Source organism: Lissotriton helveticus, chromosome 2_2, assembly GCF_964261635.1.
Source record: "Lissotriton helveticus chromosome 2_2, aLisHel1.1, whole genome shotgun sequence".
NCBI classification, from domain to species: Eukaryota; Metazoa; Chordata; class Amphibia; order Caudata; family Salamandridae; genus Lissotriton; species Lissotriton helveticus.
In genome coordinates, this window is record NC_136060.1 from 463,801,848 (window position 1) to 463,815,871 (window position 14,024).

Below are 14,024 nucleotides of genomic sequence, written 5' to 3' on the forward strand. Positions count from 1 at the left end.
TGCTCCTGATGTCCCACGGACTTGGAAAGGCAGAGCAACACATGTGGTAGTTCTGCAACTCCATTGAGGCCTGACCTATCCTCTCTGCCAGTATCCTGTTGTGATGTGTAATCTAAATATCTCATCTTGTACCAACGTATACCGTGGGGTTGCTGTGGTTTCCGTGGAATGCTGTTGGCATTCCAGGGAGGCCGGGCATTCTCCGGGAGACGATTGATGGATGAAGGAGGCTGCGATCCCCGGCTGTATTCAAGAGCTACAATAAACCTACCTTCCAGACTTCGTGGCACCTGTCTTCTTCTCAACTTCAACATTTTGGTGACAATTGCCTCCCCTCTTCAACAGCTGGGAGTGAATCCACTGTGTTTCTTCAAGTCACCTGCATCGGCGTACTGATCCGTCTGCTGTGTTACGTGTAATCTCTGGATCAGGTCTCTATTTCTTCTGGCGTTTGTGCTCAGACCCGTCATCCCAAAACCAGGTATTGTTCTGATATTTACTTTTTACGAGAGCTGTTTTATGCGGTTTGCTCACAGCTCACGCTGTTCCTTGGTGCTGAGCCTGCCTGCTCGGGCTTCGTGACAGTGTGTTCCCTGGCAACCGCACCACCACAATATCGTCTTTGATTGTCCCTACACTCGTCAGCTCGTCGAAGGTACAGCGCTATGCTCTAACTTTCAACATCAACACATACACGTTGACGTGACGCCATCTTGGGTGTATTTCCTTCTGTCTCCTTACGCTGATCTGCACAGCCGGCGCTATGGAGTTCTCGTGCTGACTTTATATCTTGGATTTGTTGCACGCTTATGGTCACGATCTCCATTCTGCAGATCAGTACAGTACGATGATCAGCACATCAAATCTATGTTATCTCATACCTACGTTGCAGCAAAGTGATCTGCACACTCCTTGTTCTCAACCTCTGCAGATAGACACGGTGATCTGCACACCTGCTCTTATTAAATATTATTATTCTCTTCATGGTTATGTACTACTATAGAGCAACACAGTGATCTGCACACTCCCGCCTCACAATCTTTTGCAGATTGATACGGTGATCTGCACACCTGTTCATATTATACTTTGTTATTCTCTTTATCAAAACAAATCTCCACGTTGAGTTGTAAACCACGCCTAAAAGTACCTGCTGTATTAGTGGTTCACCATATCTAATTCTACACCTCAGTTTCCCCTGTATAAGGTGGTGAGCTTCACAATGTCATGGCAGCAAATCAAATGGTTTGACTGCCCCACATCTTTTGTTGAAGAGCTACAATAAACCTACCTTCCAGACTTCGTGCCACTGTTGTTCTTCTTCTCAACCTCAAAATATCCCTCGTCGGAACTGCAGGGACCGAACCCCTGTTATTATTGGCGCTGCACTCCTGAGATCTTCGGGCTACAAGAAGCTCCAGCCGCAGGCATCCCTCTCTGCCAAGATCAGCGTCCTCACCACCTCCTCTGCACCGTGGGCCTTCTTCTTTGGTGAGCTGCTCGATGTCCTCTTGCAACTCCTGTGCCATTGGCTTGTGGGTTCTCTCGAGGGTCATCTCTTCCTTCTGTGAACTCCCCTGCTTGCTTTGGGCCTGCTCTGACTCTCCGGCACTCGGTGAGTCCCTTCGACCTTGAGGGTCTCAACGTTATGCCTTCATGGTTCACCATGTCTGTTGATGCTGCCAAGGCTTGTTGGAGCTCCCATGGACACCAACCTCCCTGGTTCTCAACTTTCAATGTGGGACAGCTCATCCATGGATCCTTTTCTTCCTCAACATCGCCTGGTCCTCACAGCTGACACTACAAGGTCGCCGTCATCACTCCTGCATCTTCCGTCATCGGTGGGCATTGCTCTTCCGTGCCTCCTGGTCACCTCCGAGTATCATAGACTCTGTCCCTTCTGCTTGCAGGTTCTACTCTTGAAGAAACCACTCTTGGATTCTACCAGACTCTTGCACTCTCTTCGCCAGCGGCATCTTTACAGAAGTCCCCCATTGTGGTCTATGGCAGTTTCTGACATCACTTCGCACCTAAGCAGCCGGCTTCCCTGGTGTAGGTATCCTGGTTCTTCACACATTCTTTTGCACATTGCCTCTAAGTTAGGCCTGGGAGCTTTTGTGCCAGTTAAGCACAAGTTAATGCCCCTTTCACGTAGCAATAAGCCAATTTACAGTTGCAAATCCTATATTTTTGTTAGTTTTAGGGTTTGTGGTCATAAAATGGCTTTTTACATCGGTCATAAAGTCTGAGTGTGATGTTCCAATCATTTTAGGATGTGACATTATGGTAAATAAAAAGTGTGGAAGGCCCGGATAAGGGTGACATTATGGCCAGAGCAGTGGAGTAACACTGGCCCCTGTAGTGCGGGTGGCCCCTGAGCTCTAGGGGCCCTCTCCGGCACAGAGCACGGGGTATGATCTCCTTGCAGGAGAGATCCTAACTGGGCTCGGAGTGGCGGGAGCCCCTCCATTTACTTTGCAGGGAGGGCCCCCTCAAGTTTTGTTACGCCAGTGGGCCAGAGCTGCGTACTTCAGAACTGGGGGACCAGGTTGGAGTATTGGTATCTGCGCGACATCCTGCGATTCTGGGCAAATCCCTTAATCTCCCCATGCCTAAAAGAAAAAAACTCTGACCTTGGGAAATATATGTTTTGTTCATTTAAAGTGCTACAATATATTCGGATCGAGCTCATGCATTACGTAAAAAAAATAACTATAGGCTATCAATTTTGTGCTGTGGTTTTAAAAAAGAATCATGAATAAAAGAATAAAAGAATAAAGGGAGAACATGTCTCCAGTAACCTGATGGCTAATTTGATTCATTTGGGAGGCGCCATGTTAATGTTCAACTGTTGACCTTTTTGTGATATTGTAATTTTTGGGTACAAAATTCCCTTAAACGATTATGTATGATAATATTTGAGTGGTGAGCCAGCTTGGTTTCTGTGTTTTTGGGTTTTGCCAATTAGTGGGGACTAGGAAGGTCACGTTCCCGGCTCTTTGCACCATGCTTTTGCTTTAACTATCACACACTAGACTGACTGATGCAGGCTTCTAGTGCCTTTACCTTTCGTTTTTCTCATGTGGAAAAAAGAACTTGTTCTATTAACCCATTTCCTAAAGGCCACAGAACTCAATGGCGTCAGCCACTGAGCCACAATCAGGGCGGTGATGTACTGCAGTAGAGTTTCACAGATGAAATGTAGGGAGAGGACGTGGGCTCAGGGCTAGACTGCTGACTTTGGAGCTGAGAAACCAAGGTTCGAACCTCGGGGTCGACTCCACATCATGTGATTCGGGCAAATCACATAGGGGCATATCATCAACGGGCAGAGTTAAAATTATTGCCGCTTTTGCGTCTGTTTTCGGGCGAAAAGCTACGATAATTTTAATGCCCTATCAGCATGGGCACGCTAACGCGTGAATCCATGCTGTAGGGCCCATTATCCTTTCCCCTTGCATCGCTAATGAGATTCGAGGTAGGCGTTCCCGTGTGAAAGACACTAGGGGTGGGCGTAGTTCGCGAAGTAGTGCTACGCGAAGCTACGCGAAGTGCACTTCGCACTACGCGAACTTCACGTAGCACTACGCGAGCTGCGTAGTAGCATGTTCGCACTGTGCAAGATGTGTTTTCAATGATTGCACAGTGCGAACAAGCATCCGGCACTGTGCAAGCATTGAAAACGGCATCTTGCACAGTGCGAGCTGTAGTTTTCTGCTGCTCGAGGAGATTATTACTCGAGCGGCAGCTTTCTCAACGCGAACAGGTAGTTTCTCATTGAGAGCGGTCGCGAGCATGCGCAACCACTCACAATGAAAAACCTGACCTCCTCGCGTTGAGCGTTGCTTGCTCGTGGTCGCGAACATGACGTTCAGGACCGCGAACAAGCAAGAATCTCGCCGGGATGTCATTTTGCTTGCTCGTGGTCGCGAACATGACGTTCAGGACCGCGAACAAGCAAAAAATGAGCGCTGCACTACGCTACGCTGCACTACGCATGTTCGCACTGTGCTACGTGCCGCTCGTGTAGTGCGAAGTTGCAAAAACTTCGCAAACTCCGCGAGCGGAGCGTAGTGCTTCGCTCAGGCCTAAAAGACACACGAAATACCGCGAAAATATTCGCTGACAGAGGTTCTCCCTATCAGCAAGGAAATCGCTAGCCGGCCTAGCGATGTTTAAACTATCGCTACCAGGCATTGTCACAGGTTCCTTACACCTGATAATGACACGACTTAGCAATATTTTGAATGGGAGGTGGATCATAATGCTAGATCCACCTCTCCCTATTTACAAGGCTTCCTCTGATTGTGTGTCATATCGCTGGTATTACTGCGATATTTTATGCTTAACACTGCTTTTGCCGGGATTTCTATCGCCTCGGCGATGAGTGTTGTAAATATTGCGCTGACCGGGCGATAGAACTCTGCGTTAGGGCGGCGTTAGGATTTGGCACGCAATAGGCAGCCAGCGATAATTATCGCTGCTGCTTGTAGATATGCCCCTCAGTTTCCCTCTGCCTACCACCAAGAAGAAAAAAAAAATGTGTAACGTAACTGATGCTCATGTAAAGCGCTCCAATACCTTCGGGTCGAGCTATATAAGTCTGCCACAAAAAAAAGCGAGTTGCGCCTCACCCAGAGCATGAGGACTTCCGCCGCTGTCCACGCGCTCCACTCCTCCAGGCCTGAAGTGCAAAGAGATGCGTGTGAGATAAATCTCTATTTGCGCAGCCATTGGTGGGGTCTTATCAACGGGCCGGTTGTCTGTCGCTCTCCCACACTTCCTCTTAGGAAGCGATCTGCGGCTCCTCCTTCTGTCTCATTACCCTCCGCGTCGGTGGACCCGCGTGCAGGCGGCGCACCTGGCGCGCGCCGCGGCCCACGTTTGGCGCGCGCTCCTCCCAGCTCCATCTTTTCAGCAGTAAAGTCCATGCCATGATGCAAGCGCACTAGAGCGCGGCAATCTTCGGTCCACATTTGTCGCTCAATCACACACACAAATCTGTTTCCTCTGAGTATCTACGAGGGAGCGTGGGGTGTGATGTCTGCTCATCAGGGCGTAATAACCACATAATCACGCTCTAATGACATCTGGCCAGGGGTGATTCATTCAACTACAGCAGTGAATGTCTCAGCGCCTGCGAGAGGTGGAACAGAGGGGCGACCAGGTACGGAAATGTTAAAAAAATAGCGGTTCAAGAAACCAATGCATGTTCTTAATAGACAGTCTACCTTATCATTTGCATCATTTCCTGCACGTGATCAGGTGGGCGTAAACCTCTCAAGTTGACCTCGTTTTCATGAATGGATGGGTATTGGCCGTCAGAAAACATGCCGTCCTTTGCAGCCTAATTGGAGGTAAGCCCTTGGCCTGTAAATAATTTGGTTGCGATGTCAGACCCATGAACTGGGAATAGAATAGACTCTTCACACCAACCCTGCTCACCCTCCTGGCAACATGTCCTGGCTGCCAGTGCTTAATTTGTAAAAAAAAGAAAAAAAAAGTGAGTGCCGGGACCTTTTCGGCAGCAGCAGCCTGGCGTGGGATGTCACTCAGCACCTGTGGCAAGGCAAGTATTGCGCCCACTAAAACGTGGACCGTTAGCACTTCTTGCCGCAAAATTTATTAGATTGTTCTAGTTATAGTGCTTTCTGTCTGCACATGCTATAAAATCTTAATAAAGAAAAAATTAATTAAAAAAGGAAAAAATTTGTAGTATGATTTTTTTTTCTTTTGAAATTTTGCACCCCTAAGAATTTTGTGTCCGGGACAACAACCCCTGTGCCCCCCACTGACCCACATACTACGCCACTGCTCGGGAGGCCACGGCAGCCAGCACCACCTATTGACCTGCCAGTTCTGCCAATGACAGTAAAAACACAACTACTAACCATCACACTCCTGCAATTGTGACAATTCAGACCATTCCAGGCCACTCAATGCTTTAATAATAATGGCCTGAGCGGCTGGTAATTTTCTTTTTTAATGGATATTGACTTATTAAACACTTGTTGTGCTCATGTGATAATTGGACAGATTGTGGTGGACTATCACTAGAGTTGGTGCTGACATTTAAGTGCCAGTGCCGAGCACCGGAAACCATCCGGACTGGCATCTAGGGCCTTCAGGCTCTGCTCGATGGGCTGATATGGTATTTCAGTGGATGGGTTGTGTGGCTGTTTGTGGACCTGTTTTATGGTCTGTTGGGCTGCTTTTTACTGTTGATTTCCCTGATATTAACGCAAACATGGCCGGCAGCAAGCTCAAAGCCATGCGGTCTCCCATACCTTACAAAAACACTTGTGCCGCATGTCTTTACAAGTTTAAAACAGCCCCAGTTTGCAAAGACGGGCCACTTTTTTTTGGTATCTGATTCCATCAAATGTGCAAAAACAAATTCTCCCATCGGATGAGTCCGCTGACTCCCAATCATGGTCTATATCTACTCCCTAGTGTCACATCCTCTCCTTACCTACCACTCGTAAATCCATTAAAGTGAACTGGCAATCCCTCCACTTCACATTAACACGTCCTAGCCTCTCTGAACCTTCACTCTGTCACTCCCCACTGTCCATTATCTCCATTATTTGACCTGTGCAGACCTTCATGTTTTCACATTTCTGAAAATTATATTGACCACTACAATACTGAAATCCACATTCTAATTGTTCCCAAATGCACAGGGGCAGAGTTGTCTGTTTACTACCAAGAGCTCTCTAATTAGTCGATGTCTTCATATATCTTAATTTAAAAGAAAGGTACCTAAACAAACTAGAGGAGAAGGCTCCCAACATGATGTGCTTAGTCCCAGCATTACACTGTTATGACATCTTGGCTACTTAGCACTCAAATTGGTGTTCTTGGGCTAGGGGTAATGGCACTTTTAAATCTTTGCGTATTGCATCTATTCACTAACTGAACCAGAATAATGGCAAATAATCTCAGATTAGTCACTTTCACAAAAATTACACATAACTTAAAATTTGCTTAAAATAGTTCCCGCCACCAGTGAAATGTGAAATTGTCATTTGACAAGTCCTTAGAAATTATCAGACACCTTGGCCTGTAGGCAGGTGCATGTCCTTATGCTGGCAGGATCAAGGATAATTGAAGAAATGAGAAACATAGAGAGAAATTGTCTTTTTTTAAAGGAGCATTGTGTTCAACAACGATTGTGGCTACATGCTAAATACCACCGCGGTCCAAGAGGGCAAAATAGAGGGCAGAAAAACGATAAGAAAAGGCCAAACGGGGGGCAGAAAAATTAGCAGACAAGGGGAAACAGAGGGCTGAAAAACTAGCAGAAAAGGCAAAACAGAGGGCCGAAAACCGAGCACAAAATGCAAAACAGAGGGTAGAAAAATGAGCAGAAAATACAAAACAGAGCAAGAAACAATAGAGGAGGCACGAACAGAGGGAAGCAGGTAAACAGGTAGCAGAGGGTAGCGGACTGGGGGAAGCTGGACAGGAGAACTGTCGCAGGGGAAGCTGGCACAAGGACCCGCTCACAGCAGATGTGTCTGTATTCTTGGGTACAGTAGTATTCCAGAGGGTGTGCAGTCATAATATCGAGTTTTTTATTTCGACTGGACAGAATATCGAGTAAAAAATATAGAATGGACATAATATCGACTAGACATAATATAGACAACAAAAATATTGACTATAAAAAATTAATATCGAATAGAATGGACATAATATCGAATCAAAAATATAGAATGGACATAATATCGACTAGACATAATATAGACAACAAAAATATCCAATTTGAGGTAAGTTAATATTATTTTTTATTTTTTTGTAATATAATTCTGTAGCGGGTTGTGCGTTCATAGGGGAATAGGGTGGGAAGTAATTTAATTATATTTAATTAAATATGTTAATTTATTTATTGATATTTATTTAGAATTAATTGTTAATTAATTATTAATTGGTAATTAATTAAAATATAATTGGTAATTAATTATAATTGATTAATTAATAAATATTTTAATTTTAGTAATTTATTTTCTGCAGCGGGTTGTGAGTTTATAGGGGAATAGGGTGGGAAATAAATTAATTATAATTAATTAAATTTGTTAATTTATTTATTGATATTTATTTAGAAATAATTGATAATTAATTAATAATTGGTAATTAATTAAAATATAATTGGTAATTAATTATAATTGATTAATTGATAAATATTTTAATTTTAGTAATTTATTTTCTGCAGCGGGTTGTGGGTTTATAGGGGAATAGCGTGGGAAGTAAATTAATTATAATTAATTAAATTTGTTAATTTATTTATTGATATTTATTTAGAATTAATTGATAATTAATTATTAATTGGTAAATAATTAAAATATAATTGGTAATTAATTATAATTGATTAATTGATAAATAAGTTCATTTTATTACATTATTTTCTGTAGCGGGTTGTGGGTTTATAGGGGAATAGGGTGGGAAGTAATATAATTATAATTAATTAAATATGTTAAAATATTTATTGTTAATTATTTTTAATTAATTGTTAATTGAATAATAATTGGTAATTAATTACAATATAATTGGTAATTAAAATTAATTGATTAATTTTTAAGTTGTAAATTAATTTATTGTTAATAGGTAATTAATTTGTATTAGTAGGTAATTTTTATAATTGAATATTTTAATTTGTATTTATAAATAATTATTTAATATATTTTATACAATTGTAAAATATTTTAATTATTTTGTAATTGGTATTACTATTTATGTTATTTATATTTATATATGAAGTATTTACTTTCCCTACTGTTGCTCTCTCTGGAGTGGGAATAGTAATTTTTACCCCTACGCTATCCAACGCTTTCCCTACTGTTGCACTCTCTGGAGTGGGAATAGTAATTTTTACCCCTACACTATCCAACGCTTTCCCTACTGTTGCACTTGCTGGAGTGGGAATAGTAATTTTTACCCCTACGCTATCCAACTCTTTCCCAACTGTTGCACTCACTGGAGTCGTTACAGTAAATTTAAACCTCTTGCTATCCTACGGTAAAAATATTGTATATGTTTTGTTAATAATATGTATATATATATATATATATATATATATATGTATTAAAAAAAATTGAAGTTATATTAATTATTTTTTATTGTTACGTTTATTTAGGTATTTTAAATAAGTAAAAAATTTTTTTATTTATTATTATATTATTTTTAAATTACTTTTAAGACATTTGAAAAATTCGATATTTTGACAGTCTATATTTTTTACACTCGATATTTTGGAGTCGATATTTTTGTACTTACCTGTTTGAAGATAGGAAGTCGATATTTTGTAGTCAATATTTTGACCTTGATATTTTGTCATCTCGATATTGTGACTGTCGATATTCTGTCAGTGATCCATTCCAGAGTGTGTTTGTTCGTAAGAGATGGTCTTTAGTATAGACTTCTGCTGGGCAGATGTCATATTTTTAAAGTTTGTATCCATTGAAGGAAGACATCAGAGAACATCAAATTAATATAAGAATACATGCATCACAACCAGAATAACAGAGGAAATATATTCTAAAAAAAACAATTATTGTCTGAAATGAGATAAGCCTAAGAAAAATCAAATGGCTGGGAAGGTTACGTCCTTAATAGATGCTCATTCTGATATGTTGTTGAAAGAAGGGGGATTAATATTAGATATACTGATGTCCTTTCAGCTGCTTATTAGATAAACATGTATGTTAAAGAAAAGAATTGAAAATAAAAAAATAGGCTAAAGTATTATTGAGTGAAAACTCAGTGCTGCACCAGTAGCTCATTGACTATCCAAATCAATTATCCATAAAACCCAAAGCTTATCTCATTGTACTAGTTACAGCTTTACATTGGTTGCTAACGTACACCCATGCTGGATGAACCACTAATAGTCAATTTTTGATATTCAGATATTTACCACATTTGAAAATTTGACCAGTCTGATCAGATCTGAACAAAAATATGGAGCCATCTTTACTTTGGATAATAGAATGTGTATTATTTGAATGAGACTAGAAAATGCTCAGAGTGTGAAACTTGTTTGGCTGCGGCTCAGTGTTGTGAAACTTTCAGCAGGGGGAACTTGGATACAGAAGTCTATCGAATGTGACATCCCTAAATGAGATCAGCTGTTTTTTTAATAAAGATTGTTTGTGCCTTCTGATTTGAAAGCACTTTGTAATTCTATCCTTTAGTTTCCTGCCACAGTGCCTGTGTACTCAACTGAAGCAATGCCACTGGTTCCCATTCAGCATGGCCAGGGCCTACAGTGAGTGATGACATAATGAGGGCTTTGTCATGATTCTGATGAGCAAAAGAAAATCCAAGCTCTATGAAAGTAGAACAATAAAACTTCTTAGAAGAAAACAAGCATTTGCAATGCAATAGGTCTCGCATTTGCGAACGTTTAAGCTATTGGCATTGTAAATGACAATGCCTTTTTCATCTATTTTGAAAACCAACATATAAATAAATGGCATTATCATTTACAATGCCAATAGCTCAAACTCTCGCAAATGCGAGACCTATTTCATTGCAAATGCTTGTTTTGTTTATGCTTTATTACTAGTTAGCTCAAAGCATTGTACACATGTATTCAATATATTATAATGCTAGAGAGCTAATGATGCAACATTTCAGAGCCTTCAGAAGAGTACGTAGTTAACAATATCCAGTCTTGATATTAAGTTCTGTGAAGTTAGTGGTGAGGAGGTATTGGACAGTTTTAATATGTGTGTCCTTAGGCAGAAGACCTTGCTTGTATCATCCCCTGATTGTAGGAATCCAGTAATACGTTGGCTTCATTTTTTAGCACTAAAAATAAAAGATCTAGAATGCGATTAAGACCAATCGACCAGTACCTGCTCTCCACAGCATCTTAGTCTACAGAATGAGGAAGAAATCCCATGGTAGGACTTTGAGCTACTATAGCCATCTGACAACCATGAACTCATTAACAAAGCTAAGTCATTAGGCCTAAGCAACCAGCATCCCAGTTACCAAACTGTTTCATGTGAGCTTACAAACTTGAATAGTGCCTAAGACCTGGAAAGTGTGAATGGTTTACCCTATTCTGAATACAAAAAATCTTCATACCAACAACTCGGGAAATTATATCACACTACTACGCAGTCAAAATTAAAATTCTGTATAAAAAACTGCTGCTGCATAAAACTCCAAATTTCTAGAAAAATCTGCAATAGTTGATCAAAGGCAGCTGGGCATTTTGCTCTGGCAGTGGAACTGAATTTGCACTTGTGATGTCCATGTAAGTGAAATGTCAGATAAAAGATGAATGTTACATATCTGCCCTGTTCATGCTGGACTTATCGGCTGTCTTTGATATGATCAACCATTGCATCTTATTCACATGACTGGCTGAAACTGCCATATTCAGCACTGTCCTTGCATGGTTAAAATCATTCCTAGCCAATTGTACATAGATGTTGTCTTTTGCCACCTTCTTTCAGATAAACTACCTATAAACTGTGAGTTTCACAGGTGGCCATTGTTGTTACCACTACTTTTCAACATCTATGTTCAGGGCTAGACTGGTCGTAGCAGGCACCGGGCGTTTTCATGGTGGGCCGGCAGGGTGAGAGGCAGTTTTGTTACTGGTGGCCGGTTTTGCAGTAGTGCTGCAATACTGGCCCCCTGTGACAAGAACAGCAGCAGTGCTTGACACTAGGACCCCCGGCCGGTCAAGCGGAATTGTCAGGGCTTGTTTCTGTTCCCAGGCATGTCTATGTTGGTCTCCTATTGAAGCTAATAAGATTTTTCGGAAATACAACATACAGCACTACCATATGCAGGAAATACTCAAATAATCGGAGGGACAGTCTGGTGAAGATTCAGGAGGGGATGAACACCAATTTCCTTAAACTGAATGCAAGCAAAAAGAAAACCTTATCCTAGGAAACAACCCCTCGCTATGGGATTGCATGTTGTGGCCCCCAGAGATGGAGAACAACCACCTGCCAATGAAAGCCAGAGTCATCAGTGCAATGGTCAATTCGGACTCATCCCTCGTTACACATCATAATGTGGGTGGTCCAATCTTCATGCTATCTGATATTGCTAACACCTAGGAAATTTCTTCTGGTCATACCGGTGTACAAACATTCAACACTTCTCCCTGCCCTGACACTTTCATCGTTAGCTAAAGTAATAGTCTATTCTTGGGCCCTGGGAATATCTTTTGTCCAGACTTCTACTTATTCAAAACTTAGCCATCTGTACGGTTTGTTAGCTCCACTAATTTACTCCCATTACGGGGACTTGCAATTCCCTGCATTAGCTTCAAATTTAGAATTGAATACAGTTTAATACCCTCTGTTTCGCGAACAGGGATTCCCATGACCTTGAAAAGTCTTACATCGGAAAAACTAAGCTTTTACGTGTGACGCCAAAACCTATTCATTTTGTTAATCTCATATGGTGTTTCCCGTGCTTCTTGTTTTAGTTCCGTATTCCGGTGTCTGTTTGCATTTTATAAACAAGTAATATATATATATATATATATATATATATATATATATGTATATATATATATATATATATATATATATATATATATATATAAGGGAGTTTTATAAAGCGCCCGGTTACGCTCATATGGCATGTTCCCGCGCTAAGACAGAAAAAACTCATGCAAGCAGGCCGCAGAGTCAGCTCGAGTTACCGTGTGTAGAGATGTGTTTTTAGCTTCTTCCTGAAGCCGGCTTCAGACGATTCTAGGCGAAGGTCCAGAGGTAAGGCGTTCCAACCTTTCGCCACCAAGTAGTGAAAGGATCTGCCTCCCATGCGAGCCTTTCTTGTCCTAGGGACCTTTAATAGGCCACCATGGGAGGAGCGCAGAGCTCGCATGGGTTCGTATCTGAAAACCAGACTCTGGAGAGGTGCTGGTGCCCTCCCATTAAGGATTCGATGGCAGGTACAGAGGGCCTTAAACTCGACCCTGCTCTTCACTGGAAGCCAGTGAAGAGTCTGAAGGGCTACTTTGGAAGCCGATCTTTTAGGAAACTTCAGAATGAGGCGAGCTGCCGCATTCTGCAGTACCTGGAGATGATTTAATACCTTACTGGTTGCTCCTAGGTATAGTAGGTTGCCGTAGTCCAGGCGCGATGTGACGAGGGCATGCACCAGCGTCCTACGGGCAGACATGGGAAGGAGATCTAAGACCTTCCACAGACTTTTCAGGACGCTGAAGCAGACACCCACCACACGGCCTATCTGAGGTCCAAAGGACAAATCCGCATCAAGCCAAACTCCAAGATTCTTGGCTTCCCGACAGGGGTTTGGAGCCTCGCCTAGGCAAGAGGGCCACCACGCCGACGACCACACAGATGGGCTCCCCCCCACCACGAGCACCTCGGTCTTATTGCCATTTAATTTAAGGCAATTGGTGGACATCCAGGTTGCCAACTCCTGCATACAGGTTCTGAATCGGTCCACCGCAAGACCGGGCGCGCGCGATAGGGAGATAACCAGCTGTGTATCGTCGGCGTAGGATACTATGTGCAGGCCATGACCCTCCACAATAGACGCCACTGGGGAGACATATAAATTAAATAGGGTGGGGCTCAGGGACGAGCCCTGGGGCACGCCCTGTCCCAAACAGATCTCCCCGGAATAGCATTCGCCCTGGCGGACCTGGAAGCCTCTCCCTGTCAGGAAGGACTGGAACCATTTAAGTGCAGTACCCGATATTCCTCCATTATTCAGACACTGTAGCAAGGTGGTATGAGCTACAGTGTCGAATGCTGCACTTAGGTCCAGTAGGATGAGGGCCATGGTCTGCCCTTCATCCACCCCCTGGCGTAGGGTCTCCACCGCCATCAGGAGCGCCGATTCAGTTGAGTGGTGGGGGCGGAAACCAAACTGGGTGTCATGCAGGAGGACAGCCTCCTCTACGAAATCCATCAGTTGGGCGTTAATCGTTTTTTCTGCCACTTTAGCCAGGTAGGGCAGAAGGGAGATAGGTCGGAGGTTCTCTAATTTTTCGAAACTGATGTTAGATTTCTTCCTAA